We start from the raw sequence: 26066 nt of genomic DNA on the forward strand, positions 1-26066 counted from the left end.
AGTCTCACCGGATTGAGCAGTGTGTGACTTAGAGTCTCACCGGATCGAGTGGTGTGTGACGTAGTTTCTCACCGGACCGAGCGGTGTGTGACGTACAGATTCTCACCAGATCGAGCGGTGTGTGATGTAGTGTCTCACCGGATCGAGCGGTGTGTGATGTAGATTCTCACCGGATCGAGCGGTGTGTGACGTATGGAGTCTCACCGGATTGAGCAGTGTGTGACTTGGAGTCTCACCGGATCGAGCGGTGTGTGACGTACTGTCTCACTGGATCGAGCGGTGTGTGACGTACATTCTCACTGGATCGAGCGGTGTGTGATGTAGAATCTCATTGGATCGAGCGGTGTGTGATGTACGGAGTCTCACCGGATAGAACGGTGTTTGTCGTAGAATCTCACCGGATCGAGCATTGTGTGAAGTAGTGTCTCACCGGATCGAGCAGTGTGTGACGTTGATTTTCACCGGATCGAGCTGTCTGTGATGTACGGAGCCTCACCGGATCGAGCAGTGTGTGATGTACGGAGACTCACCGGATCGAGCGGTGTGTGATGTAGAGTCTTACCGGATCGAGCGGTGTGTGATGTAGATTCTCACCAGATCGAGCGGTGTGTGATGTACTGGGTCTCACCGATTGAGCGGTGTGTGCCTAGAAGTCTCCCCGGATTGAGCGGTGTGTGATGTACGGAGTCGCACCGGATCGAGCGGTGTGTGACGTAGATTCTCACTGGATCGAGCGGTGTCTGACATAGTGTGTCACCGGATCAAGCAGTGTGTGACATACGGTGTCTCACCGGATCGAGCGGTGTGTGACATAGAGTCTCACCGGATCGAGCAATGTGTGACATATGGAGTCTCACCGGATCGAGCGGTATGTGACGTATGGTGTCTCACCGGATCGAGCGGTGTGTGACGTAGAGTCTTACTGGATCGAGCGGTGTGTGATGTAGAATCTCACCAGATCTAGCGGTGTGTGATGTATGGAGTCTCTCCGGATCAAGCGGTGTGTGACGTAGAGTCTCACCGGATCGAGCAGTGTGTGACATATGGAGTCTCACCGGATTGAGCGATGTGTACTTTGAGTCTCACCGGATCGAGCGGTGTGTGATGTACAGAGTCTCACCGGATCGAGCGGTGTGTGATGTAGTGTCTCACCGGATCGAGCGGTGTGTGACGTAGAGTCTCACCGGATCGAGCATTGTGTGACGTACAGTCTCACCGGATCGAGCGTTGTGTTATGTAGAGTCTCACCGGATCGGGCGGTATGTGAAGTAAGGTGTCTCACCGGATCGAGCGGTGTGTGACGTAGAGTCTTACTGGATCGAGCGGTGTGTGACGTACGGAGTCTCACCGGATCGAGCGGTGTGTGATGTACGAAGTCTCACCGGATCGTGCGGTGTGTGATGTACGGAGTCTCACCGGATCGAGTGGTGTGTGCCATTGAATCTCACTGGATTGAGCGGTGTGTGATGTAGAGTCTCACCGGATCGAGCGGTGTGTGATGTAGATTCTCACCGGATCGAGCGTTATGTCATGTGGAGTCTCACCAGATCGAGTGGTGGGTGATGTAGAGTCTCACCAGATCGAGCGGTGTGTGACGTACTGGGTCTCACCGGATTGAGCGCTGTCTGATTAGAAGTCTCACCGGATTGTGCGGTATGTGACGCACGGTGTCTCACCAGATCGAGCGGTGTGTGACGTAGATTCTCACTGGATCGAGCAGTGTCTGACGTAGAGTTTCACCGGATCAAGCAGTTTGTGACGTACGGTGTCTCACCGGATCGAGCGGTGTGTGATGTAGAGTCTCCCCGGATCGAGCGGTATGTGACGTAGAGTCTTACTGGATCGAGCGGTGTGTGATGTAGAATCTCACCAGATATAGCGGTGTGTGATGTACGGAGTCTCACCGGATCGAGCGGTGTGTGACGTAGTGTTTAACCAGATCGAGCGGTGTGTGACGTAGAGTCACCGGATCGAGTGGTGTGTGATGTATGGAGTCTCTCCGGATCGAGCGGTGTGTGACGTAGAGTCTCACCAGATCGAGCAGTGTGACATATGGAGTCTCACCGGATTGAGTGGTATGTACTTGGAGTCTCACCGGATCGAGCGGTGTGTGACGTACAGAGTCTCACCGGATCGAGTGGTGTGATGTAGTGTCTCACCAGATCGAGCGGTGTGTGACGTAGAGTCTCACCGGATCGAGCGGTGTGTCACGTATGGAGTCTCACCGGATTGAGCAGTGTGTGACTTGGAGTCTCACCGGATCGAGCGGTGTGTGACGTACGGAGTCTCACCGGATCGAGCGGTGTGTGACATAGAGTCACCGGATCGAGCGGTGTGTGATGTACTGACTCTCACCGGATCGAGCGGTGTGTGACGTAGAGTCTCACCGGATCGAGCGGTGTGTGATGTAGTGTCTCACCGGATCGAGTGTTGTGTGACCTAGAGTCTCACCGGATCGAGCGGTCTGTCATGTATGGAGTCTCACCGGATCGAGCGGTGTGTGACGTAAGGTGTCTCACCGGATCGAGCGGTGTGTGACGTAAATTCTTACTGGATCGAGCGGTGTGTAATGTAGATTCTCACCAGATCTAGCGGTGTGTGATGTACAGAGTCTCACCGGATCGAGCGGTGTGTGATGTTGAATCTCACCGGATCGAGCGGTGTGTGACGTATGGAGTCTCACCGGATCGAGCGGTTTGTGATGTACGGAGTCTCACCGGATCGAGTGGTGTGTGATGTACGGAGTCTCACCGGATCGAGTGGTGTGTGCCATTGAATCTCACTGGATTGAGCGGTGTGTGATGTAGAAACTCACCGGATCGAAAGGTGTGTGATGTAGAGTCTCACCGGATCGAGCGGTGTGTGATGTAGATTCTCACCGGATCGAGCGTTATGTCATGTAGAGTCTCACCAGATCAAGCGGTGTGTGACGTACTGGGTCTCACCGGATTGAGCGGTGTGTGACTAGAAGTCTCACCGGATTGTGCGGTATGTGACGTACGGTGTCTCACCAGATCGAGCGCTGTGTGACGTAGATTCTCACTGGATCGAGCGGTGTCTGACGTAGAGTCTCACCGGGTCAAGCAGCTTGTGACGTACGGTGTCTCACCGGATCGAGCGGTGTGTGACGTAGAGTCTCACCGGTTCGAGCGGTGTGTGACATATGGAGTCTCCCCGGATCGAGCGGTATGTGACGTACGGTGTCTCACCGGATCGAGCGGTGTGTGACGTAGAGTCTTACTGGATCGAGCGGTGTGTGATGTAGAATCTCACCAGATATAGCGGTGTGTGAAGTACGGAGTCGCACCGGATCGAGCGGTGTGTGACGTAGTGTTAACCAGATCGAGCGGTGTGTGACGTAGAGTCACCGGATCGAGTGGTGTGTGATGTATGGAGTCTCTCCGGATCGATCGGTGTGTGACGTACGGAGTCTCACTGGATCGAGCGGTGTGTGACATAGAGTCTCACCGGATCAAGCGGTGTGTAACGTAGAGTCACCGGATCGAGCAGTGTGTGATGTACTGAGTCTCAACGGATCGAGCGGTGTGTGACGTAGAGTCTCACCGGATCGAGCGGTGTGTGATGCAGTGTCTCACCGGATCGAGTGGTGTGTGACGTAGAATCTCACCGGATCGAGCGGTGCGTGATGCAGTGTCTCACCGGATCGAGTGGTGTGTGACGTAGAATCTCACCGGATCGAGCGGTCTGTCACGTATGGAGTCTCACCAGATCGAGCGGTGTGTGACGTAATGTCTCACCGGATCGAGCGGTGTTTGACGTACAGTCTCACTGGATCGAGCGGTGTGTGATGTAGAATCTCACCGGATCGAGCGGTGTGTGATGTACGGAGTCTCACCGGATCGAGCCGTGTGTGACGTAGAATCTCACCGGATCGAGCGGTGTGTGACGTAGTGTCTCACCAGATCGAGCAGTGTGTTATGTAGAGTCCCACCGGATCGAGCGCTTTGTGACGTACGGAGTCACACCAGATTGAGCGGTGTGTGATGTACGGTGACTCACCGGATCGAGAGGTGTGTGCTGTTGAGTCTCACCGGATCGAGCAGTGTGTGACGTAGAGTCTCACCAGATGAAGCGGTGTGTGATGTAGATTCTCACCGGATCGAGCATTGTGTGATGTAGAGTCTCACCACATCGAGCGGTGTGTGATGTAGAGTCTCACGGGATCGAGCGGTGTGTGTCGTACGGAGTCTCACCGGATCGAGCGGTGTGTGACATAGAGTCTCACCAGATCGAGCGGTGTGTGAAGTAGAGTCACCGGATCGAGCGGTGTGTGACGTAGAGTCTCACCGGATCGAGCGGTGTGTGACATATGGAGTCTCACCGGATCGAGCGGTATGTGACGTACGGTGTCTCACCAGATCGAGAAGTGTGTGACGTATAGTCTTACTTGGTCGAGCGGTGTGTGATGTAGAATCTCACCAGATCTAGCGGTGTGTGATGTACGGAGTCTCCCCGGATCGAGCGGTATGTGACGTACGGTGTCTCACCGGATCGAGTGGTGTGTGACGTAGAGTCTTACTGGATCGAGCAGTGTGTGATGTAGAATCTCACCAGATATAGCGGTGTGTGATGTGCGGAGTCTCACCGGATCGAGCGGTGTGTGACGTAGTGTCTAACCAGATCGAGCGGTGTGTGACGTAGAGTGACCGGATCGAGTGGTGTGTGATGTTTGGAGTCTCTCCGGATCGAGCGGTATGTGACGTAGAGTCTCACCGGATCGAGCAGTGTGACATATGGAGTCTCACCGGATTGAGTGGTATGTACTTGGAGTCTCACCGGATCGAGCGGTGTGTGACGTAGAGTCTCACCAGATCAAGTGGTGTGTGACATAGAGTCTCACCGGATCGAGCGGTGTGTCACGTATGGAGTCCCACCGGATTGAGCAGTGTGTGACTTGGAGTCTCACCGGATCGAGCGGTGTGTGATGTAGTTTCTCACCGGATCGAGCAGTGTGTGACGTACAGTCTCACTGGATCGAGCGGTGTGTGACGTACGGAGTCTCACCGGATCGAGCGGAGTGTGACATAGAGTCTCACCGGATCGAGCGGTGTGTAACGTAGAGTCACCGGATCGAGCGGTGTGTGATGTACTGACTCTCACCGGATCGAGCGGTGTGTGACGTAGAGCCTCACCGGATCGAGCGGTGTGTGACATAGAGTCTCACTGGATCGAGCGGTGTGTGAAGTAGAGTCACCGGATCGAGCGGTGTGTGATGTAATGAGTCTCACCGGATCGAGCGGTGTGTGACGTAGAGTCTCACTGGATCGAGCGGTGTGTGACATATGGAGTCTCACCGGATCGAGCGGTATGTGACGTACGGTGTCTCACCGGATCGAGATGTGTGTGACGTATAGTCTTACTGGATCGAGCGGTGTGTGATGTAGAATCTCCCCAGATCTAGCGGTGTGTGATGTACGGAGTCTCACCGGATCGAGCGGTGTGTGACATATGGAGTCTCACCGGATTGAGCGGTGTGTGACTTGGAGTCTCACCGGATCGAGCGGTGTGTGACGTAGAGTCTCACCGGATCGAGTGGTGTGTGACGTACAGAGTCTCACCGGATCGAGTGGTGTGTGACGTACAGAGTCTCACCGGATCGAGTGGTGTGTGACGTAGTGTCTCACCGGATCGAGCGGTGTGTGACGTAGAGTCACCGGATCGAGTGGTGTGTGATGTATGGAGTCTCTCCGGATCGAGCGGTGTGTGACGTAGCGTCTCACCGGATCGAGCAGTGTGTGACATATGGAGTCTCACCGGATTGTGCGGTGTGTGACATGGAGTCTCACCGGATCGAGCGGTGTGTGACGTAGAGTCTCACCGGATCGAGTGGTGTGTGACATACAGAGTCTCACCGGATCGAGTGGTGTGTGACGTAGTGTCTCACCGGATCGAGCGGTGTGTGACGTATGGACTGTCACCGGATTGAGCAGTGTGTGACTTGGAGTCTCACCAGTTCGAGCGGTGTGTGACGTACAGACTCACTGGATCGGGCGGTGTGTGATGTAGAATCTCACCGGATCGAGCGGTGTGTGATGTACGGAGTCTCACCGGATCGAGCGGTGTGTGTCGTAGAATCTCACCGGATCGAGCGGTGTGTGACGTAGTGTCTCACCGGATTGAGCGGTGTGTGAAGTAGTGCCTCACCGGATCGAGCTGTGTGTGACGTTGACTCTCACCGGATCGAGCGGTGTGTGACGTACGGAGTCTCACCGGATCGAGCGGTGTGTGACGTAGAGTCTCACCGGATCGAGCGGTGTGTGACATATGGAGTCTCACCGGATCGAGCGGTATCTGACGTACGGTGTCTCACCGGATCGAGCAGTGTGTGACATATGGAGTCTCACTGGATTGAGCGGTGTGTACTTTGAGTCTCACCGGATCGAGCGGTGTATGACGTACAGAGTCTCACTGGATCGAGCGGTGTGTGATGTAGTGTCTCACCGGATCGAGCGGTGTGTGACGTAGTGTCTCACCGGATCGAGCGGTGTGTGACATATGGAGTCTCACCGGATCGAGCGGTATCTGACGTACGGTGTCTCACCGGATCGAGCAGTGTGTGACATATGGAGTCTCACTGGATTGAGCGGTGTGTACTTTGAGTCTCACCGGATCGAGCGGTGTGTGATGTACAGAGTCTCACCGGATCGAGCGGTGTGTGACGTAGAGTCTCACCGGATCGAGCAGTGTGTGACATATGGAGTCTCACCGGATTGAGCGGTGTGTCCTTTGAGTCTCACCGGATCGAGCGGTGTGTGACGTACAGAGTCTCACCGGATCGAGCGGTGTGTGATGTAATGAGTCTCATCGGATCGAGCGGTGTGTGACGTAGAGTCTCACCGGATCGAGCGGTATGTGACGTACGGTGTCTCACCGGATCGAGCAGTGTGTGACATATGGAGTCTCACCGGATTGAGCGGTGTGCACTTTGAGTCTCACCGGATCGACCGGTGTGTGACGTACAGAGTCTCCCCGGATCGAGCGGTGTGTGATGTAGTGTCTCACCGGATCGAGCGGTGTGTGATGTAGAGTCTCACCGGATCGAGCATTGTGTGACGTACAGTCTCACTGGATCGAGCGGTGTGTGATGTAGAATCTTACCGGATCGAGCGGTGTGCGATGTACGGAGCCTCACCCTATCGAGCGGTGTGTGACGTAGAATCTCACCGGATCGAGCGGTGTGTGACGTATTGTCTCACCGGATCGAGCGGTGTGTTATGTAGAGTCTCACCGGATCGAGTGGTGTGTGACGTACAGAGTCTCACCGGATCGAGCGGTGCGTGATGTACTGTCTCATCGGATCGAGCGGTGTGTGACGTAGAGTCTCACCGGATCGAGCGGTGTGTGACGTATGGACTGTCACCGGATTGAGCAGTGTGTGACTTGGAGTCTCACCAGATCGAGCGGTGTGTGACGTACAGACTCACTGGATCGGGCGGTGTGTGATGTAGAATCTCACCGGATCGAGCGGTGTGTGATGTACGGAGTCTCACCGGATCGAGCGGTGTGTGTCGTAGAATCTCACCGGATCGAGCGGTGTGTGACGTAGTGTCTCACCGGATTGAGCGGTATGTGAAATAGAGTCTCACCGGATCGAGCGGTGTGTGAACTAGTGTCTCACCGGATCGAGCGGTGTGTGACATTGACTCTCACCGGATCGAGCGGTGTGTGACGTACGAAGTCCCACCGGATCGAGCGCTGTGTGATGTACGGAGTCTCACCAGATCGAGCGGTATGTGACGTACGGTGTCTCACCGAATCGAGAAGTGTGTGACGTATAGTCTTACTGGATCGAGCGGTGTGTGATGTAGAATCTCACCAGATCTAGCGGTGTGTGATGTACGGAGTCTCACAGGATCGAGCGGTGTGTGACGTAGAGTTCACCGGATCGAGCGGTGTGTGACGTACGGAGTCTCACCGGATCGAGCGGTGTGTGACGTAGATTCTCACCGGATCGAGCGGTCTGTCACGTATGGAGTCTCACCAGATCGAGCGGTGTGTGATGTACGGAGTCTCACCGGATCGAGCGGTGTGTGATTTACGGAGTCTCACCGGATCGAGTGGTGTGTGCCATTGAATCTCACTGGATTGAGCGGTGTGTGATGTAGAAACTCACCGGATCCAAAGGTGTGTGAAGTAGAGTCTCACCGGATCGAGTGGTGTGTGATGTAGATTCTCACTGGATCGAGCGTTATGTCATGTAGAATCTCACCAGATCGAGTGGTGGGTGATGTAGAGCCTCACCAGATCGAGCAGTGGGTGCTGTTGAGTCTCACCGGATCGAGCAGTGTGTGACATAGAGTCTCACCAGATGAAGCAGTGTGTGATGTAGATTCTCACCGGATCGAGCATTGTGTGATGTAGAGTCTCACCAGATCGAGCAGTGTGTGATGTAGAGTCTCACCGGATCGAGCGGTGTGTGACGTACGGAGTCTCACCGGATCGAGCGGTGTGTGACATAGAGTCTCACCGGATCGAGCGGTGTGTGAAGTAAAGTCACCGGATCGAGCGGTGTGTGATGTACTGAGTCTCACCGGATCGAGCGGTGTGTGACGTAGAGTCTCACCGGATCGAGCGGTGTGTGACATATGGAGTCTCACCGGATCGAGAAGTGTGTGACGTATAGTCTTACTGGATTGAGCGGTGTGTGATGTAGATTCTCACCGGATCCAGCGGTGTGTGACATATGGAGTCTCACCGGATTGAGCGGTGTGTGACCTGGAATCTCACCGGATCGAGCGGTGTATGACGTACAGAGTCTCACTGGATCGAGCGGTGTGTGATGTAGTGTCTCACCGGATCGAGCGGTGTGTGACGTAGTGTCTCACCGGATCGAGCGTTGTGTGACGTAGAGTCACCGGATCGAGTGGTGTGTGATGTATGGAGTCTCTCCGGATCGAGCGGTGTGTGACGTAGAGTCTCACCGGATCGAGCAGTGTGTGACATATGGAGTCTCACCGTATTGTGCGGTGTGTGACATGGAGTCTCACCGGATCGAGCGGTGTGTGACGTAGAGTCTCACCGGATCAAGTGGTGTGTGACGTACAGAGTCTCACCGGATCGAGCGGTGTGTGATGTAGCGTCTCACCGGATCGAGCGGTGTGTGACGTAGAGTCTCACCGGATCGAGCGGTGTGTGACGTATGGACTGTCACCGGATTGAGCAGTGTGTGACTTGGAGTCTCACCAGATTGAGCGGTGTGTGACGTACAGACTCACTGGATCGGGCGGTGTGTGATGTAGAATCTCACCGGATCGAGCGGTGTGTGATGTATGGAGTCTCACCGGATCGAGCGGTGTGTGTCGTAGAATCTCACCGGATCGAGCGGTGTGTGACGTAGTGTCTCACCGGATTGAGCGGTATGTGACATAGAGTCTCACCGGATCGAGCGGTGTGTGAAGTAGTGTCTCACCGGATCGAGCGTTGTGTGACGTTGACTCTCACCGGATCGAGCGGTGTGTGATGTACGGAGTCTCACCGGATCGAGCGGGGTGTGACATAGAGTCTCACCGGATCGAGCGGTGTGTGAAGTAGAGTCACCGGATCGAGCGGTGTGTGATGTACTGAGTCTCACCGGATTGAGCGGTGTTTGACGTAGAGTCTCCCCAGATTGAGCGGCGTGTGACATATGGAGTCTCACCGGATCGAGCGGTATGTGACGTACGGTGTCTCACCGGATCGAGAAGTGTGTGACGTATAGTCTTACTGGATCGAGCGGTGTGTGATGTAGAATCTCACCAGATCTAGCGGTGTGTGATGTACGGAGCCTTACCGGATCGAGCTGTGTGTGACATATGGAGTCTCACCGGATTGAGCGGTGTGTGACTTGGAGTCTCACCGGATTGAGCGCTGTGTGACGTAGAGTCTCACCGGATCGAGTGGTGTGTGATGTACAGAGTCTCACTGGATCGAGCGGTGTGTGATGTAGTGTCTCACTGGATCGAGCGGTGTGTGACGTAGTGTCTCTCCGGATTGAGCAGTGTGTGACATATGGAGTCTCACCGGATTGTGCGGTGTTTGACGGAGAGTCTCACCGGATCGAGTGGTGTGTGACGTACAGAGCCTCACTGGACCGAGCGGTGTGTGATGTAGCGTCTCACCGGATCGAGCGGTGTTTAACGTAGAGTCACCGGATCGAGTGGTGTGTGATGTATGGAGTCTCTCCGGATCGAGCGGTGTGCGACTTAGAGTCTCACCGAATCGAGCAGTGTGTGACATATGGAGTCTCACCGGATTGTGCGGTGTGTGACATGGAGTCTCACAGGATCGAGCGGTGTGTGACGTAGAGTCTCACCGGATCGAGTGGTGTGTGACATTCAGAGTCTCACCGGATCGCGCAGTGTGTGATGTAGTTACTCACCGGATCGAGTGGTGTGTGACGTAGAGTCTCACCGGATCGAGTGGTGTGTGACGTTCAGAGTCTCACCGGATCGTGCGGTGTGTGATGTAGTTTCTCACCGGATCGAGCGGTGTGTGATGTAGAGCCTCACCGGATCGAGCGGTGTGTGACGTACAGTCTGACTGGATCGAGCGGTGCGTGATGTAGTTTCTCACCGGATCGAGCGGTGTGTGACGTAGAGTCTCACCGGATCGAGCGGTGTGTGACGTACAGTCTCACTGGATCGAGCGGTGTGTGATGTAGAATCTCACCGGATCGAGCGGTGTGTGATGTACGGAGTCTCACTGGATCGAGCGGTGTGTGATGTAGTGTCTCACCGGATTGAGCGGTGTGTGACTTGGAGTCTCACAGGATCGAGCGGTGTGTGACGTAGAGTCTCACCGGATCGAGCGGTGTGTGACGTAGTGTCTCTCCGGATCGAGCAGTGTGTGATGTTGAATCTCACCGGATCGAGCGGTGTGTGATGTACGGAGTCTCACCGGATCGAGTGGTGTGTGCCATTGAATCTCACCGGATTGAGCGGTGTGTGATGTAGAAACTCACTGGATCGAAAGGTGTGTGATGTAGAGTCTCACCGGATCGAGCGGTGTGTGATGTAGATTCTCACCGGCTCGAGCGTTATGTCGTGTAGAGTCTCACCAGATCGAGTGGTGGGTGATGTAGAGTCTCACCAGATCGAGCGGTGTGTGACGTACTGGGTCTCACCGGATTGAGCGGTGTGTGACTAGAAGTCTCACTGGTTTGTGCGGTATGTGACGTACGGTGTCTCACTGGATCGAGCGGTGTCTGACGTAGAGTCTCGCCGGATCAAGCATTTTGTGACGTACGGTGTCTCACCGGATCGAGCGGTGTGTGACGTATAGTCTCACCGGTTCGAGCGGCGTGTGACATATGGAGTCTCCCCGGATCGAGTGGTACGTGACGTACGGTGTCTCACCGGATCGAGCGGTGTGTGACGTAGAGTCTTACTGGATCGAGCGGTGTGTGATGTAGAATCTCACCAGATATAGCGGTGTGTGATGTACGGAGTCTCACCGGATCGAGCGGTGTGTGACGTAGTGTCTAACCAGATCGAGCGGTGTGTGACGTAGAGTCACCGGATCGAGTGGTGTGTGATGTATGGAGTCTCTCCGGATCGAGCGGTGTGTGATGTATGGAGTCTCTCCGGATCGAGCGGTGTGTGACGTAGAGTCTCACTGGATCGAGCAGTGTGACATATGGAGTCTCACCGGATTGAGTGGTATGTACTTGGAGTCTCACCGGATCGAGCGGTGTGTGACGTACGGAGTCTCACCGGATCGAGTGGTGTGTGATGTAGTGTCTCACCAGATCGAGCGGTGTGTGACGTAGAGTCTCATCGGATCGAGCGGTGTGTCACGTATGGAGTCTCACCGGATTGAGCAGTGTGTGACTTGGAGTCTCACCGGATAGAGCGGTTTGTGACGTAGTGTCTCACCGGATCGAGCGGGGTGTGACGTAGAGTCTCACCGGATTGAGCGGTGTGTGATGTAGTGTCTCACTGGATCGAGCGGTGTGTGATGTAGTGTCTCACTGGATCGAGCGGTGTGTGACGTAGTGTCTCTCCGGATCGAGCGGTGTGTGACGTAGAGTCTCACCGGATCGAGCAGTGTGTGACATATGGAGTCTCACCGGATTGTGCGGTGTGTGACATGGAGTCTCACCGGATCGAACGGTGTGTGACGTAGAGTCTCACCGGATCGAGTGGTGTGTGACGTACAGAGTCTCACCGGATCGAGCGGTGCGTGATGTAGTGTCTCACCGGATCGAGCGGTGTGTGACGTAGAGTCTCACCGGATCGAGCGGTGTGTGACGTATGGACTGTCACCGGATTGAGCAGTGTGTGACTTGGAGTCTCACCAGATCGAGCGGTGTGTGATGTACAGACTCACTGGATCGGGCGGTGTGTGATGTAGAATCTCACCGGATCGAGCGGTGTGTGATGTACGGAGTCTCACCGGATCGAGCGGTGTGTGTCGTAGAATCTCACCGGATCGAGCGGTGTGTGACATAGTGTCTCACCGGATTGAGCGGTGTGTGAAATAGAGTCTCACCGGATCGAGCGGTGTGTGAACTAGTGTCTCACCGGGTCGAGCGGTGTGTGACGTAGTGTCTCACCGGATTGAGCGGTATGTGAAATAGAGTCTCACCGGATCGAGCGGTGTGTGAACTAGTGTCTCACCGGATCGAGCGGTGTGTGACGTTGACTCTCACCGGATCGAGCGGTGTGTGACGTACGAAGTCCCACCGGATCGAGCGGTGTGTGATGTACGGAGTCTCACCGGATCGAGCGGTATGTGACGTACGGTGTCTCACCGAATCGAGAAGTGTGTGACGTATAGTCTTACTGGATCGAGCGGTGTGTGATGTAGAATCTCACCAGATCTAGCGGTGTGTGATGTACGAAGTCTCACAGGATCGAGCGGTGTGTGACGTAGAGTTCACCGGATCGAGCGGTGTGTGACGTACGGAGTCTCACCGGATCGAGCGGTGTGTGACATAGAGTCTCACCGGATCGAGTGGTGTGTGATGTAGGTCTCACCGGATCGAGTGGTGTGTGACGTAGATTCTCACCGGATCGAGCGGTCTGTCACGTATGGAGTCTCACCAGATCGAGCGGTGTGTGATGTAGTTACTCACCGGATCGAGCGGTGTGTGACGTAGAGTCTCACCGGATTGAGTGGTGTGTGACGTTCAGAGTCTTACCGGATCGTGCGGTGTGTGATGTAGTTTCTCACCGGATCGAGCGGTGTGTGATGTAGAGTCTCACCGGATCGAGCGGTGTGTGACGTACAGTCTCACTGGATCGAGCGGTGTGTGATGTAGTTTCTCACCGGATCGAGCGGTGTGTGACGTAGAGTCTCACCGGATCGAGCGGTGTGTGACGTACAGTCTCACTGGATCGAGCGGTGTGTGATGTAGAATCTCACCGGATCGAGCGGTGTGTGATGTACGGAGTCTCACCAGATCGTGCGGTGTGTGATGTAGTGTCTCACCGGATTGAGCGGTGTGTGACTTGGAGTATCACAGGATCGAGCGGTGTGTGACGTAGAGTCACACCGGATCGAGCGGTGTGTGACGTAGTGTCTCACCGGATTGAGCAGTGTGTGATGTTGAATCTCACCGGATCGAGCGGTGTGTGACGTACGGAGTCTCACCGGATCGAGCGGTGTGTGATGTATGGAATCTCACCGGATCGAGCGGTGTGTGATGTACGGAGTCTCACCGGATCGAGTGGTGTGTGCCATTGAATCTCACCGGATTGAGCAGTGTGTGATGTAGAAACTCACTGGATCGAAAGGTGTGTGATGTAGAGTCTCACCGGATCGAGCGGTGTGTGATGTAGATTCTCACCGGATCGAGCGTTATGTCGTGTAGAGTCTCACCAGATCGAGTGGTGGGTGATGTAGAGTCTCACCAGATCGAGCGGTGTGTGACGTACTGGGTCTCACCGGATTGAGGGGTGTGTGACTAGAAGTCTCACCGGATTGTGCGGTATGTGACGCACGGTGTCTCACCAGATCGAGCGGTGTGTGACGTAGATTCTCACTGGATCGAGCGGTGTCTGACGTAGAGTCTCACCGGATCAAGCATTTTGTGATGTACGGTGTCTCACCGGATCGAGCGGTGTGTGACGTAGAGTCTTACTGGATCGAGCGGTGTGTGATGTAGAATCTCACCAGATATAGCGGTGTGTGATGTACGGAGTCTCACCGGATCGAGCGGTGTGTGACGTAGTGTCTAACCAGATCGAGCGGTGTGTGACGTAGAGTCACCGGATCGAGTGGTGTGTGATGTATGGAGTCTCTCCGGATCGAGCGGTGTGTGATGTATGGAGTCTCTCCGGATTGAGCGGTGTGTGACGTAGAGTCTCACTGGATCGAGCAGTGTGACATATGGAGTCTCACCGGATTGAGTGGTATGTACTTGGAGTCTCACCGGATCGAGCGGTGTGTGATGTACAGAGTCTCACCGGATCGAGTGGTGTGTGATGTAGTGTCTCACCAGATCGAGCGGTGTGTGACGTAGAGTCTCATCGGATCGAGCGGTGTGTCACGTATGGAGTCTCACCGGATTGAGCAGTGTGTGACTTGGAGTCTCACCGGATCGAGCAGTGTGTGATGTAGTGTCTCACTGGATCGAGCGGTGTGTGATGTAGTGTCTCACTGGATCGAGCGGTGTGTGACGTAGTGTCTCTCCGGATCGAGCGGTGTGTGACATATGGAGTCTCACCGGATTGTGCGGTGTGTGACATGGAGTCTCACCGGATCGAGCGGTGTGTGACATAGAGTCTCACCGGATCGAGTGATGTGTGACGTACAGAGTCTCACCGGATCGAGCGGTGCGTGATGTAGTGTCTCACCGGATCGAGCGGTGTGTGACATAGAGTCTCACCGGATCGAGCGGTGTGTGACGTATGGACTGTCACCGGATTGAGCAGTGTGTGACTTGGAGTCTCACCAGATCGAGCGGTGTGTGACGTACAGACTCACTGGATCGGGCGGTGTGTGATGTAGAATCTCACCGGATCGAGCGGTGTGTGACGTAGTGTCTCACCGGATTGAGCGGTATGTGAAATAGAGTCTCACCGGATTGAGCGGTGTGTGAACTAGTGTCTCACCGGATCGAGCGGTGTGTGACGTTGACTCTCACCGGATCAAGCGGTGTGTGACGTACGAAGTCCCACCGGATCGAGCGGTGTGTGATGTACGGAGTCTCACCGGATCGAGCGGTATGAGACGTACGGTGTCTCACCGGATCGAGAAGTGTGTGACGTATAGTCTTACTGGATCGAGCGGTGTGTGATGTAGAATTTCTCCAGATCTAGCGGTGTGTGATGTACGGAGTCTCACAGGATCGAGCGGTGTGTGACGTAGAGTTCACCGGATCAAGCGGTGTGTGACGTATGGAGTCTCACCGGATCGAGCGGTGTGTGATGTAGGTCTCACCGGGTCGAGTGGTGTGTGACGTAGATTCTCACCGGATCGAGCGGTCTGTCACGTATGGAGTCTCACCGGATCGAGCGGTGTGTGACATAGTGTCTCACCGGATCGAGCGGTGTGTGATTAACGGAGTCTCACCGGATCGAGCCGTGTGTAACGTAGAATCTCACCGGATCGAGCGGTGTGTGACGTAGATTCTCACCGGATCGAGCGGTCTGTCACGTATGGAGTCTCACCGGATCGAGCGGTGTGTGACGTAGAATCTCACCGGATCGAGCGGTGTGTGATTAACGGAGTCTCACCGGATCGAGCCGTGTGTAACGTAGAATCTCACCGGATCGAGCGGTGTGTGACGTAGTGTCTCACCAGATCGAGCGGTGTGTGATGTAGAGTCTCCCCGGATCGAGCGCTTTGTGACGTACGGAGTCACACCAGATTGAGCGGTGTGTGATATACGGAGACTCACCAGATCGAGCGGTGTGTGCTGTTGAGTCTCACCGGATCGAGCAGTGTGTGACGTAGAGTCTCACCGGATCGAGAGGTGTGTGATGTAGAGTCTCACCGGATCGAGCAGTGTGTGACGTAGAGTCTCACCGGATCGAGAGGTGTGTGATGTAGAGTCTCACCGGATCGAGCAGTGTGTGACGTAGAGTCTCACCGGATCGAGAGGTGTGTGACGTAGAGTCTCACCGGATCGAGCGGTGTGTGACGTAGAGTCTCACCGGATCGAGAGGTGTGTGATGTAGAGTCTCACCGGATCGAGCGGTGTGTGACGTAGAGTCTCACCGGATCGAGAGGTGTGTGATGTAGAGTCTCACCGGATCGAGAGGTGTGTGATGTAGAGTCTCACCGGATCGAGTGGTGTGTGATGTAGAGTCTCACCGGATCGAGCAGTGTGTGACGTAGAGTCTCACCGGATCGAGCAGTGTGTGACGTAGAGTCTCACCGGATCGAGAGGTGTGTGACGTAGAGTCTCACCGGATCGAGAGGTGTGTGATGTAGAGTCTCACCGGATCGAGTGGTGTGTGTTGTAGAGTCTCACTGGATCGAGCGGTGTGTGACGTAGAGTCTCACCGGATCGAGCAGTGTGTGACGTAGAGTCTCACCGGATCGAGCGGTGTGTGATGTAGAGTCTCACCGGATCGAGCGGTGTGTGACGTAGAGTCTCACCGGATCGAGCGGTGTGTGATGTAGAGTCTCACCGGATCGAGCGTTGTGTGACGTAGAGTCTCACCGGATCGAGCGGTGTGTGACGTAGAGTCTCACCGGATCGAGCGGTGTGTGATGTAGAGTCTCACCGGATCGAGCGGTGTGTGACGTAGAGTCTCACCGGATCGAGCAGTGTGTGATGTATGGAGTCTCACCGGATCGAGCGGTGTGTGATGTATTTTCATTCAGGGTCACATCAGAACAGGGGGTTCTAGGCAATAATATGCTCCTGGCAACAATGGTTTCCAGGCAACAATGGGCTCCTGGCAATATTGGGCTCCCGGAAACAAAGGGCTCCCGGCAACAATGTTTTCCAGGCAACAAAGGGCTCCCGGCAACAATGGGCTCCTGGCAACCACTCGATCCGGTGAGAGTCTACGTCACACTCTGCTCAATCCGGTGAGAATCAGTACGTCACACACCGCTCGATCCGGTGAGAATCTGTACGTCACACACCGCTCGATCCGGTGAGAATCTGTACGTTACACGCCACTTGATCCGGTGAGACTCCCTACGTCACACACCACTCGATCTCCAAAGCTCCCCCCCACTTCACTTAGTGCGTTCTGTTCCACAATCCCCTGTGCTTCACCCCAGCAACAATGGGCTCCTGGCAACAACGGGCTCCTGGCAACAACGGGCTCCCAGCAGCAATGGGCTCTCAGCAATGATGGGTGCCCGGCAACAATGGGCTCCTGGCAACAGTGGGCTCCCGACAACAATGGGCTCCTGGCAACAGTGGGCTCCCGACAACAATGGGCTCCTGGCAACAATGGGTTCCTGGCAACAATGGGCTCCTGGCAACAACGGGCTCCCAGCAGCAATGGGCTCTCAACAATGATGGGTGCCCGGCAACAATGGGCTCCCAACAACAATGGTCTCCTGGTAACATTGGGTTCCTAACAACAATGGCAGCTACTGTAATTCATCACTCCCTGTGTCATTTGTTTGTAAATTGAACAAAACCGAATGTTTATCAAACATTTTTTCAAGATTGCAGCACCCCTTTAACCAATTTTCCCTTTATTTGGACTAATTGAGAAGCAGGCTCGAGGGGCCAAATGGCCTACTCCTGCTCCTATTTCTTATGTCCTAATCATTGCCTTACACCTTGAGAATTGTATTTAGCAGGATCATGTTTGATCCTTGGCCTGTGCTCAGTTAACCATTCTCATTGACTTGTATTTGCAGCATGGGAAGAGGAGGGAAATCAGTCAGGGTCCCTGCTCATATGTGGCCATCTGTAAAATGCTTGGCTGTGATGTGTCCATGGTCAAATAGCCTGCTGATCCTAACTGTTGGTGGACGCATGAGAAATGGTGAGTTGGGTCAAGCGCTGGAGGGCTGTGTGCTGTGACCTGTATGAATGAGTTCCAGCAGGAGTCAACACCTTCAGGAGAGGAGGAAAGCAAAATATGGAGGCGAAGCAAAGTTAATTGTCCACCAAAAGATTTTTGCCGGTGAGTACAGAGTGGAGGCTTCAACATGTCAGGAGGCTGAACGGGCCTGGGTTTTCAGTTGTATTTTAACCACAAGTGTAATTAATATGACTAGTGAGTTGGGTTAGTTACAATAATTGGTTCTTGTAAATTTTAGTCACTGCTCACTACTTTTATTACATCAAAAACAACTTGCATTTATATAGCACATTTAATGTAGTAAAATGTCGCTGGGAACTTTATAAGGGCCTTGATCCCTTTAGCCTTAAGAAATATATCTAACGCCTTCTTGAATATATTTAACTAGCTGGAGTGCCCGGCGGTGCTGAGGGTTTTTTGAGGGCATGTTGTTATGAAAAAAGTAGAAATACTTTTTATATATATAAATGAGTTTGTCTGTCTGTCTGTCTGTGTGGGAAGGAGAGAGAGAGAGAGAGAGAGAGAGTGGGAAAGAGAGAGAGAGAGAGGGAAAGAGAGAGGGGGAAGGAGAGAGAGAGAAAGGGGGAAGGAGAGAGAGAGGGAGAGAGAGAGGGGAAGGAGAGAGAGAGAGACTGGGGGGAGAAGAGAGAGATGGGGGAGAGAGAGACTGGGGGGAGAGAGGGACTGGGGGGAAGAGAGAGAGAGAGACGGGGAAAGAGAGACTGGGGGAAGAGAGAGAGAGAGAGACTGGGGGGAAGAGAGAGAGAGAGACTGGGGGGAAGGATATATATAAATGAGTTTGTCTGTCTGTCTGTGTGGGAAGGAGAGAGAGAGAGGGAAAGAGAGAGAGAGAGGGTAAGAGAGAGGGGGAAGGAGAGAGAGAGAAAGGGGAAGGAGAGAGAGAGAGGGGGCGAGAGAAAGAGAGGGGGAAGGAGAGAGAGAGAGACTGGGGGAGAAGAGAGAGACGGGGGAGAGAGAGACTGGGGGGAGAGGGACTGGGGAAGAGAGAGAGAGAGAGACTGGGGGGGAGAGAGAGACTGGGGGGAAGAGAGAGAGAGAGACTGGGGGGAAGAGAGAGAGAGAGAGACTGGGGGGAAGGAGCGCCTCAAGCCCAGCCGGATGGGCCCCTGCCGCTCCGGTGAACCGAAGCCCCCGCGCGCAGTGTATCGTCTCAGGCCCGGCCCGAGTGAGCCCTGATGAGCTCCCGCTGCGGGCCTCTGACGCCGCTCCACTGCTGGATTTATTTCGGTCAATGTTTTTCTGGCTGTTGTATGGGCGCAGTTTATCGCCGCGTGGTTGTCTGTGGTTTTTCGCGCTCCCGCACTAATGGCAGTTTGAAAGACTAGGCCCCGCCCACACACGCCATGAAACGCCCCCCGTCACGCAGCGCGCTCCCCCCGTAGGATTGGTCAACCTTCACGTCACTCAATGCTAATGAGCGGATTCCCCCGTATGATTGGCCAACCGCTAATAAGCGGATTTTCGAACATTTTTTGTATACTGTCCGCCCGCACTAACGGCAGTTTGAAAGATTATGCCTCGCCCACACATGCCATGAAATGCCCCCTGTGATGCAGCGTGCTCCCCCCCGTAGGATTGGTCAACCTTCACGTCACTCAATGCTAATGAGCGGATTCCCCCGTATGATTGGCCAACCGCTAATGAGCGGATTTTTGAATGTTCTTTGTATGCTGTCCGAACAATTTTTGTCTGACCAAAAAGTAAATATGCCTATGACACTCCCCTAATCATAAGCTTTCTTTTGATATAACATATGTGTAGGTACGCTCTATAACTTTTGAGTTAAGTCCGGACATACACACAGACAGACAGACAGACAGACACCACGATCCTTTTATATATCCCTTTTATACATATAGAAGATGAATTGGCCTCAACTGCCTTCTGTGGAAGAGAATTTAACAGGTTCACCACTCTCTGGGTGAAGAAATTCCTCCTCATCTCTGTCCTAAATGGCTTGCCCCTTATCCTTAGACTGTGGCGACACGCCACCACTGGACACAATCCGCTCACGGCGGCACAGACAGTCTAAGCAGAAGCCCCCAGCCGGGGGCCCTTTCCTCCAGCAACTTGTTTCCCGCAGGGACAGGCTGCCGGGAGCACTTCCTGTCTGGGAAGTATTTAAGTGGATGTGCGGGCTTTTCTAGTTCCTGTTTTTCATGTGGTTGGAATAAAGCAGTTGTGTGTTCAATAGCTCTGGTCTCGGCTCCCACGTTTGCCGCGGTATCTCAACAAGACTATGAGCCCTGGTTCTGGACTCCCCCACCATCGGGAACATCCTTCCTGCATCTAGTCTGTCTAGTCCTGTTAGAATTTTATAAGTTTCAATGAGATCCCCTGTCATTCTTCTAAACTCTAGCGAATACAAGCCTAATCGACCCAATCTCTCCTCATGCGTCATTCCTGCCATCCCAGGTATCAGCCTGATGAATCTGTGCTGCACTCCCTCCATGGCAAGAACATCCTTCCTCAGATAAGGTGACCAAAACTGCACACAATACTCAACACACAACAGAAGGCACGGCCGCCAATGGTGGAGCGATTGAAATAGGGGATGCATAAGACGCTCCCTAAAACCTACCTCCTTGGCCAAGCTTTTGTTCATTTGCCCTAATATCTCCTTATTGAAGGGCTGGAGGAGGTTACAAAAATAGGGAAGGGTGAGGCCATGGAGGGATTTGAAAACAGGGATGAGAAGTTTAAAATTGAGGTGTTGCCAGACCAGGAGCCAATGTAGGTCAGCGAGCACAGGGGTGATGGGTGAACGGGACTAACATGAGTTAGGAGACGGGCAGCAGAGTTTTGGATGAGCTCAAGTTTATGGAGGTTGGATGATGGGAAGCTCGGTGTCAAATTATGTTTGATAAGGCTCCTGTGAAGCACCTTGGGACATTTTACTACATTAAAGGCACTATATAAATACAAGTTTTTGTTACCTAAGCCTTCATGATCACATGGTTAAAGGCTACTCTGAAACTACAGCCAGTGGTGGACTAGCTCCGAAAGAGCACTGGATTGACCATTCATGGTGGCATGCAGGAAATCAGCTTGATATCCCATATATCTAGTCTGCTACCCCGACTGCAGCCTGCAGTTTGTACAGCCAGCACATGGAGGGGCGTGGGGGACAGGGGGCGGGTACATCAGTTGTTCGTGTCTCCATTCCCAATACCTCGAGTTTATTTGATTTTCTTCCCTAGTGCCATCATAGTAGGTTTGCTGTCTCTGGTTGGACATATTTGGGAAGGTTTCATCACATGACCTCTGACTGCCCCGCCCCCGCTCTACCGCCATTGGACGTCTGATACATCCATTCTCACCGCCCTCCCACACCAATTGGAAATCGAATAGAAATTGGAATGATTCCGGACTGTCGGTCAAACAGTCTATTTTCCCCATCTCCTATAGCTTTATAAGTAATATACAAGGAAAATTTGAAAAAAACAGAATGGTTTTTGACGTAAGAAAACTACTAGGCACTTGGTCTAAGCGTTAAACAAAGCTTTAATCAACTGTTTTACAACATGGAGGTCTAGTTGTGTCCTTCACTAGTTCCTGTTAAGAATGTCCTGCGCAAGCTGGGCCCATGCCTGAGTATTTATACTCTCCCTGGACAGCTCCACCCGCAGGCCGCTCAGTATAAGTCTTTCTTTCATGAATTGCAGGTTCCAGGACAATCTTGGAGGGTTGGCAACCCAACATCCTAAGTAACGAAGAACGGTCAGTGCCGAGCAGCCCACTGATTGCCTTAGTTTGGGGCTGTCATCTGCTCAGACCCTCCTCCAGCAGCCTAGTTGTGAGCAAGAGTTCAGTGTGTTACCATGCTGACCCACCTTGTGTTTTCAATAATCTAACCCTTGGTTTCAAATGACCAAATGAAGTGGCAAAACCAGATATTCACACTCAATTTAGTAAAGTTTGGCTTCTGCTCATCTAGATTGACTTGGTCCAAATTTGAAACACTTGTCCTCAGTTAAAGGGTCTTCATGTAAAGGAGTCTGGAAAACTTTAATTTTTTGCTGACACAATGATTTAAACAAAATTGAAGTGGAATTTGTGACTGTGGCAGGACAAGTGGATAAGGCTGTTAAAAAGCATACTGGATCCTTGGCTTTATTAATAGAGGCAGAGGGTACAAGAGCAAGGAATCACTGGTTAGGTCTCAGCAGGAGTATTGTGGTCAATTCTGGGCACCACACTTTAGGAAGGATGTCCAGGCCCTGGAGAGGGCACAGAGCAGATTTACTGGAATGGTCCCAGGGATGAGGGAATTCCGTTACGTGGACAGACTAGAGAGATTTAATAGAGGTGTTCAAAATGATGAGGGGTTTTAATAGAGTAGATAGGGAGAAAGTATTTCCACTGGCAGGAGGGTAAGCATAGGACACAGGTTAAAGATAATTGGCAAAAGAACCAGTGGGGAGATGAGGAGAAATGTTTCTATGCAGCGAGTTGTTGTGATCTGAGATGCGCGAGAGGGCGGTGGAAGCAGATTCAACAATAACTTTCAAAAGAGAATGGGATAAATACTTGAAAAAGAGAAGTTTGCAGGGCTATGGGGAATGAGCGGGGAGTGGGACTAATTGGCGAGCTCTTTCACAGAGTCGACAGAGGCACGATGGGCTGAATGGGCTCCTTCAGTGCTGTATGATTCTCTGGTTCTAAATGCGCTGTGGTACTGCTTTCAGATCATGTCATTGTAACTCTTCTCCCTCGACATACAAGACGAAATTTTAGTTTTCATGAGGCTGGTAGCATTTTAATATATGCAGCAACTTTTCACATATTAAATTTAATTTGTGGTTTCAGATGATTAAAGTGGACGCAGTGAATAATGAATGATAAGAGTTTAATTTATCATTGTTTCATTAGGAGCATCGTTGGTTCAGTGTGAGAATTAAGGCTGAGACTTGTTTTAATGTCCTCAACTGACAATACCTGTTAGCCGGCTCTGTATTTCTGGTTGTGAGTTTTGAATATTGTGTGTCGGGTGTTGGTGCTATCAACTGTGGAAATGTGACCTGTCACAGCTGAACAGCAGAGTAAGATCTCAGAGAGCGAATGGTGATCTCATTGAGCTCAGAGGCTGCAAATTACATAGAATTTACAGCACAGAAAGAGGCCATTTGGCCCAACAGGTCCACGCCAGTGATTATGCTCCACTCAAGCCTCCTCCCACCCTCTTCATCTCACCCTATCAGCATACCCTTCTGTTCCTTTCTCCCTCATGTACTTAGCTGGCTTCCCCTTAAATGTATCTATGCTATTCACCTGAACCATTCTATGTGGTAGCAAGTTCCACATTCTAATCACTCACTGGGTAAATACATTTCTTCTGAATTCCTCATTGGATTTATTAGATAACTTATATTTGTGGCCTCTAGTTTTAGACTCCCCCACATGTCGAAACATTTTCTCTGTGGGCTGGATTTTGCCAACGGGGAACTTTTGGAGGCGGGACTCCCACTTGTCGGGTTTTAGTCCCGCCTCCATCGACTTCTGGCCAACCCACGCTATTTTCCCTTGATTGACCTTGTTAAGCCCGCCCAGCGGGCTTAGCAGGCCAATTAAGGGGAAGCCAGTTACAGAGAACGTCAGCGTATGACGTTTCATCTGTCAAATATTTTTGACAGAAGAATTATCATCGTTTGACAGCTCTGTGAAGCTGTCAAACACTGACATTCTATGTTGTTTGATGAGTTCTTGTATTCAAGACTCATCAAACCTCTTTTGTGAGCAGAAATTAGATGGTTGTTGCATTGGAGAATGCAGCAGCCATCTGTCATCTCTGCCGCGGAGATGCGAGACTCTCCGCATCCCCAGCAATTAAAGCCTGCAGGAAGAAACAAAGGTAAGTAAACTTTTTCTAACACTTTCCACTCACCTCACATACTCACCTCTCCACACTTGCACCCATCACTTACCTTCACAGCGCACTTTTTCATCCCTCCGATCCCCGCAGACCCACTGCTCGCCTCGGTGACCCTGGCGGGGTTCGCACCTTTCGGGAAGCCCACACTTGTGTGGGTAAAATGGGGATAATCCTCTTATCTGCCTGTTAACTACCTATTAACAGGCAGTTAAGTGGCTGTAATCCCCTTCCCGCCTCCAGCAGACGGGACCCGGCACGGGTCAGGTACTCGACTCCTGGGAAGATGGCACGGAGGCGGGTTGGGGGCAGGATGGGCACCCGCCCCCAGCTTCTGCCATTTTCCCGGCAGTCCCGCCTCCAAACCCGCCTCGCCAGGGCTGGCAAGATCATGCCCATAGTCTACCATTTCAAACCCCTTCATAATTCTATCAGGCCACCTCTCAGTCTTCTCCCTTCTACAGAAAAGAGGCCCAGCATGTTCAGTTGTACCCTTTCAGTTCTGCTACCATCCTTGTGAATTCTTTTTACAACTTCTCCAGTGCCTCTATATCCTATTTGTAATATGGAGGCTAGAACTATGCACAGTATTCCAAGGATGATCAAACCAAGGTTCTATATAAGTTTAACATAACTTCTCTGCTTTTGAATTCTTTTCCTCTAGAAATGAATCCAAGTACGTGCTATTTTTAATATAAAAACTGAAAATGCTGGAAATATTCATCAGGTCAGGCAGCATCTGTGGAGACAGAAACAGAGTTAATGTCTCAGGTTGATGCCCTTTTGTCATCTATGAAACACTACTTTCAATGATTTGTGTAACTGTATCTCTAGACCCCTTTACACCTCTACCCCATTTAGACTGTTATTTTCCAAGGAGTAGGTGGCTTCCTTATCTCTCCTACCAAAATCCACCACTTTACACTTATCTACATTGATATTCATCAACCAGCATCACTAAAACAGATTATCTCATTGCTGTTTGTGGGAGCTTGCTGTGTGCAAATTGGCTGCCACATATAACAGTGACTACACTTCGAAAGTAATCATTGGCTGTAAAGTACTTTGGGACTTGCTGAGGTTGTGAAAGGTTCTATAACTGTGCTGTCAAATTCTACGCAGTATAACAGTCCTTTTGTCCTCTTCTCCTGCAGGGTAAAGGCATTGCAGCCAGTGGAAGGATGTGGGGCAAGTTCAGACGGGATCATGTACCCTCGGAGTGAACAGAAATCCAGAGACTGGAGGTTGTCCCTAAACAGCCCGCCGCCCTTTCTCCTGCCCTCATGATTTTTGCGCAATTATTGTTCCACCTCTGGGATGTATGAAATGCGCAGGCATGTTGCAAGCAGCACCCTGTAAATACGGAATGAAATTCAGTAAAAATAATTTTTTTTTTTTGCTTTCCCTGTACATTCCCAGTTTGTTATTTGTGTGGAGTATGTTTAAGTTTGTAATGGTTAAATTTTGGAAAATATTGTACTAAAATGCACTCAATAAAGATGAATCGAACTGATTAAAAACAGAAAAAGATAAACCGATCAGATCCTTTTTTTTGACTGGATTGCCAAATCTCAGAAGGAGAATCTGGCAAAAGAACCAGGGGGCAGATAAGAATTTATTTTACACAGCGAGTTGTTGTGATCTGGAACGCACTGTCTGAAAGGGCAGTGGAAGTAGATTCAATAGTAACTTTAAAAAGGGAATTGGATAAATACTTAAAAAGGAAAAAATGTGCAGGGCTATGGGGAAAGGGCGGGGGAGTGGGACAAATTGGATAGCTCTTTCAAAGAGCCGGCACAGGCACGATGGGCCGATTGGTTGCCTTCTGTGCTATATGATTCTATGAAATAAATTCTAATATTCCTGGATCAACCCTAACCCCGATCTTCATTTTATAAATGATATATTTGGAGGTGTTACTTTGCCTGGTTTGGTATTTTTTGGTGTAAAATTGGTGGGTCTTATCCAGTTGGGAGAGAGTCCGGTGGACCAGTTATTGTCATGGAATCATGGGCATGTGTTCCTAGCGGGATCCCATGCCCAACCTCAGTTGTGTGGTAGCTCTTGTGAAACATGGGACTAATCAGGTGCACATATTGGCTGCTGCTCAGGTGCCGTTTACTGGGTGCCACTGGGAGAGTTCCTGCCGAGCCTTCCTGCTGTGTCCACCTCTGGATTGGATCTGCAAATGAAATCGGTACTTCTAGATTCTTCGGGCACGATCTTGCCAG

The 26066-nt window shown here is 52.1% G+C and overlaps 1 protein-coding gene across 2 annotated transcripts in view; it reads left to right on the forward strand.

Annotated features, from left to right (window-relative positions):
* The window catches only part of LOC147116119 (ephrin type-B receptor 1), a 474793-nt gene extending 449420 nt beyond the window's left edge, over positions 1 to 25373 (forward strand). Inside the window, exons 14-15 of one of the 2 annotated variants that reach the window (XM_085990885.1) lie at positions 17779 to 18047; positions 24990 to 25373. The gene's annotated coding sequence lies outside the window, so the exon portion shown is untranslated. The remainder of the gene's footprint in view (positions 1 to 17778; positions 18048 to 24989) is intronic. The other variant, XM_085990884.1, reaches the window with a different exon arrangement.
* Positions 25374 to 26066: the final 693 nt, after the last annotated feature.

This window comes from Somniosus microcephalus, chromosome 6 (assembly GCF_052327205.1).
Source record: "Somniosus microcephalus isolate GS21.2 chromosome 6, FLI_Smic_1.0, whole genome shotgun sequence".
NCBI classification, from domain to species: Eukaryota; Metazoa; Chordata; class Chondrichthyes; order Squaliformes; family Somniosidae; genus Somniosus; species Somniosus microcephalus.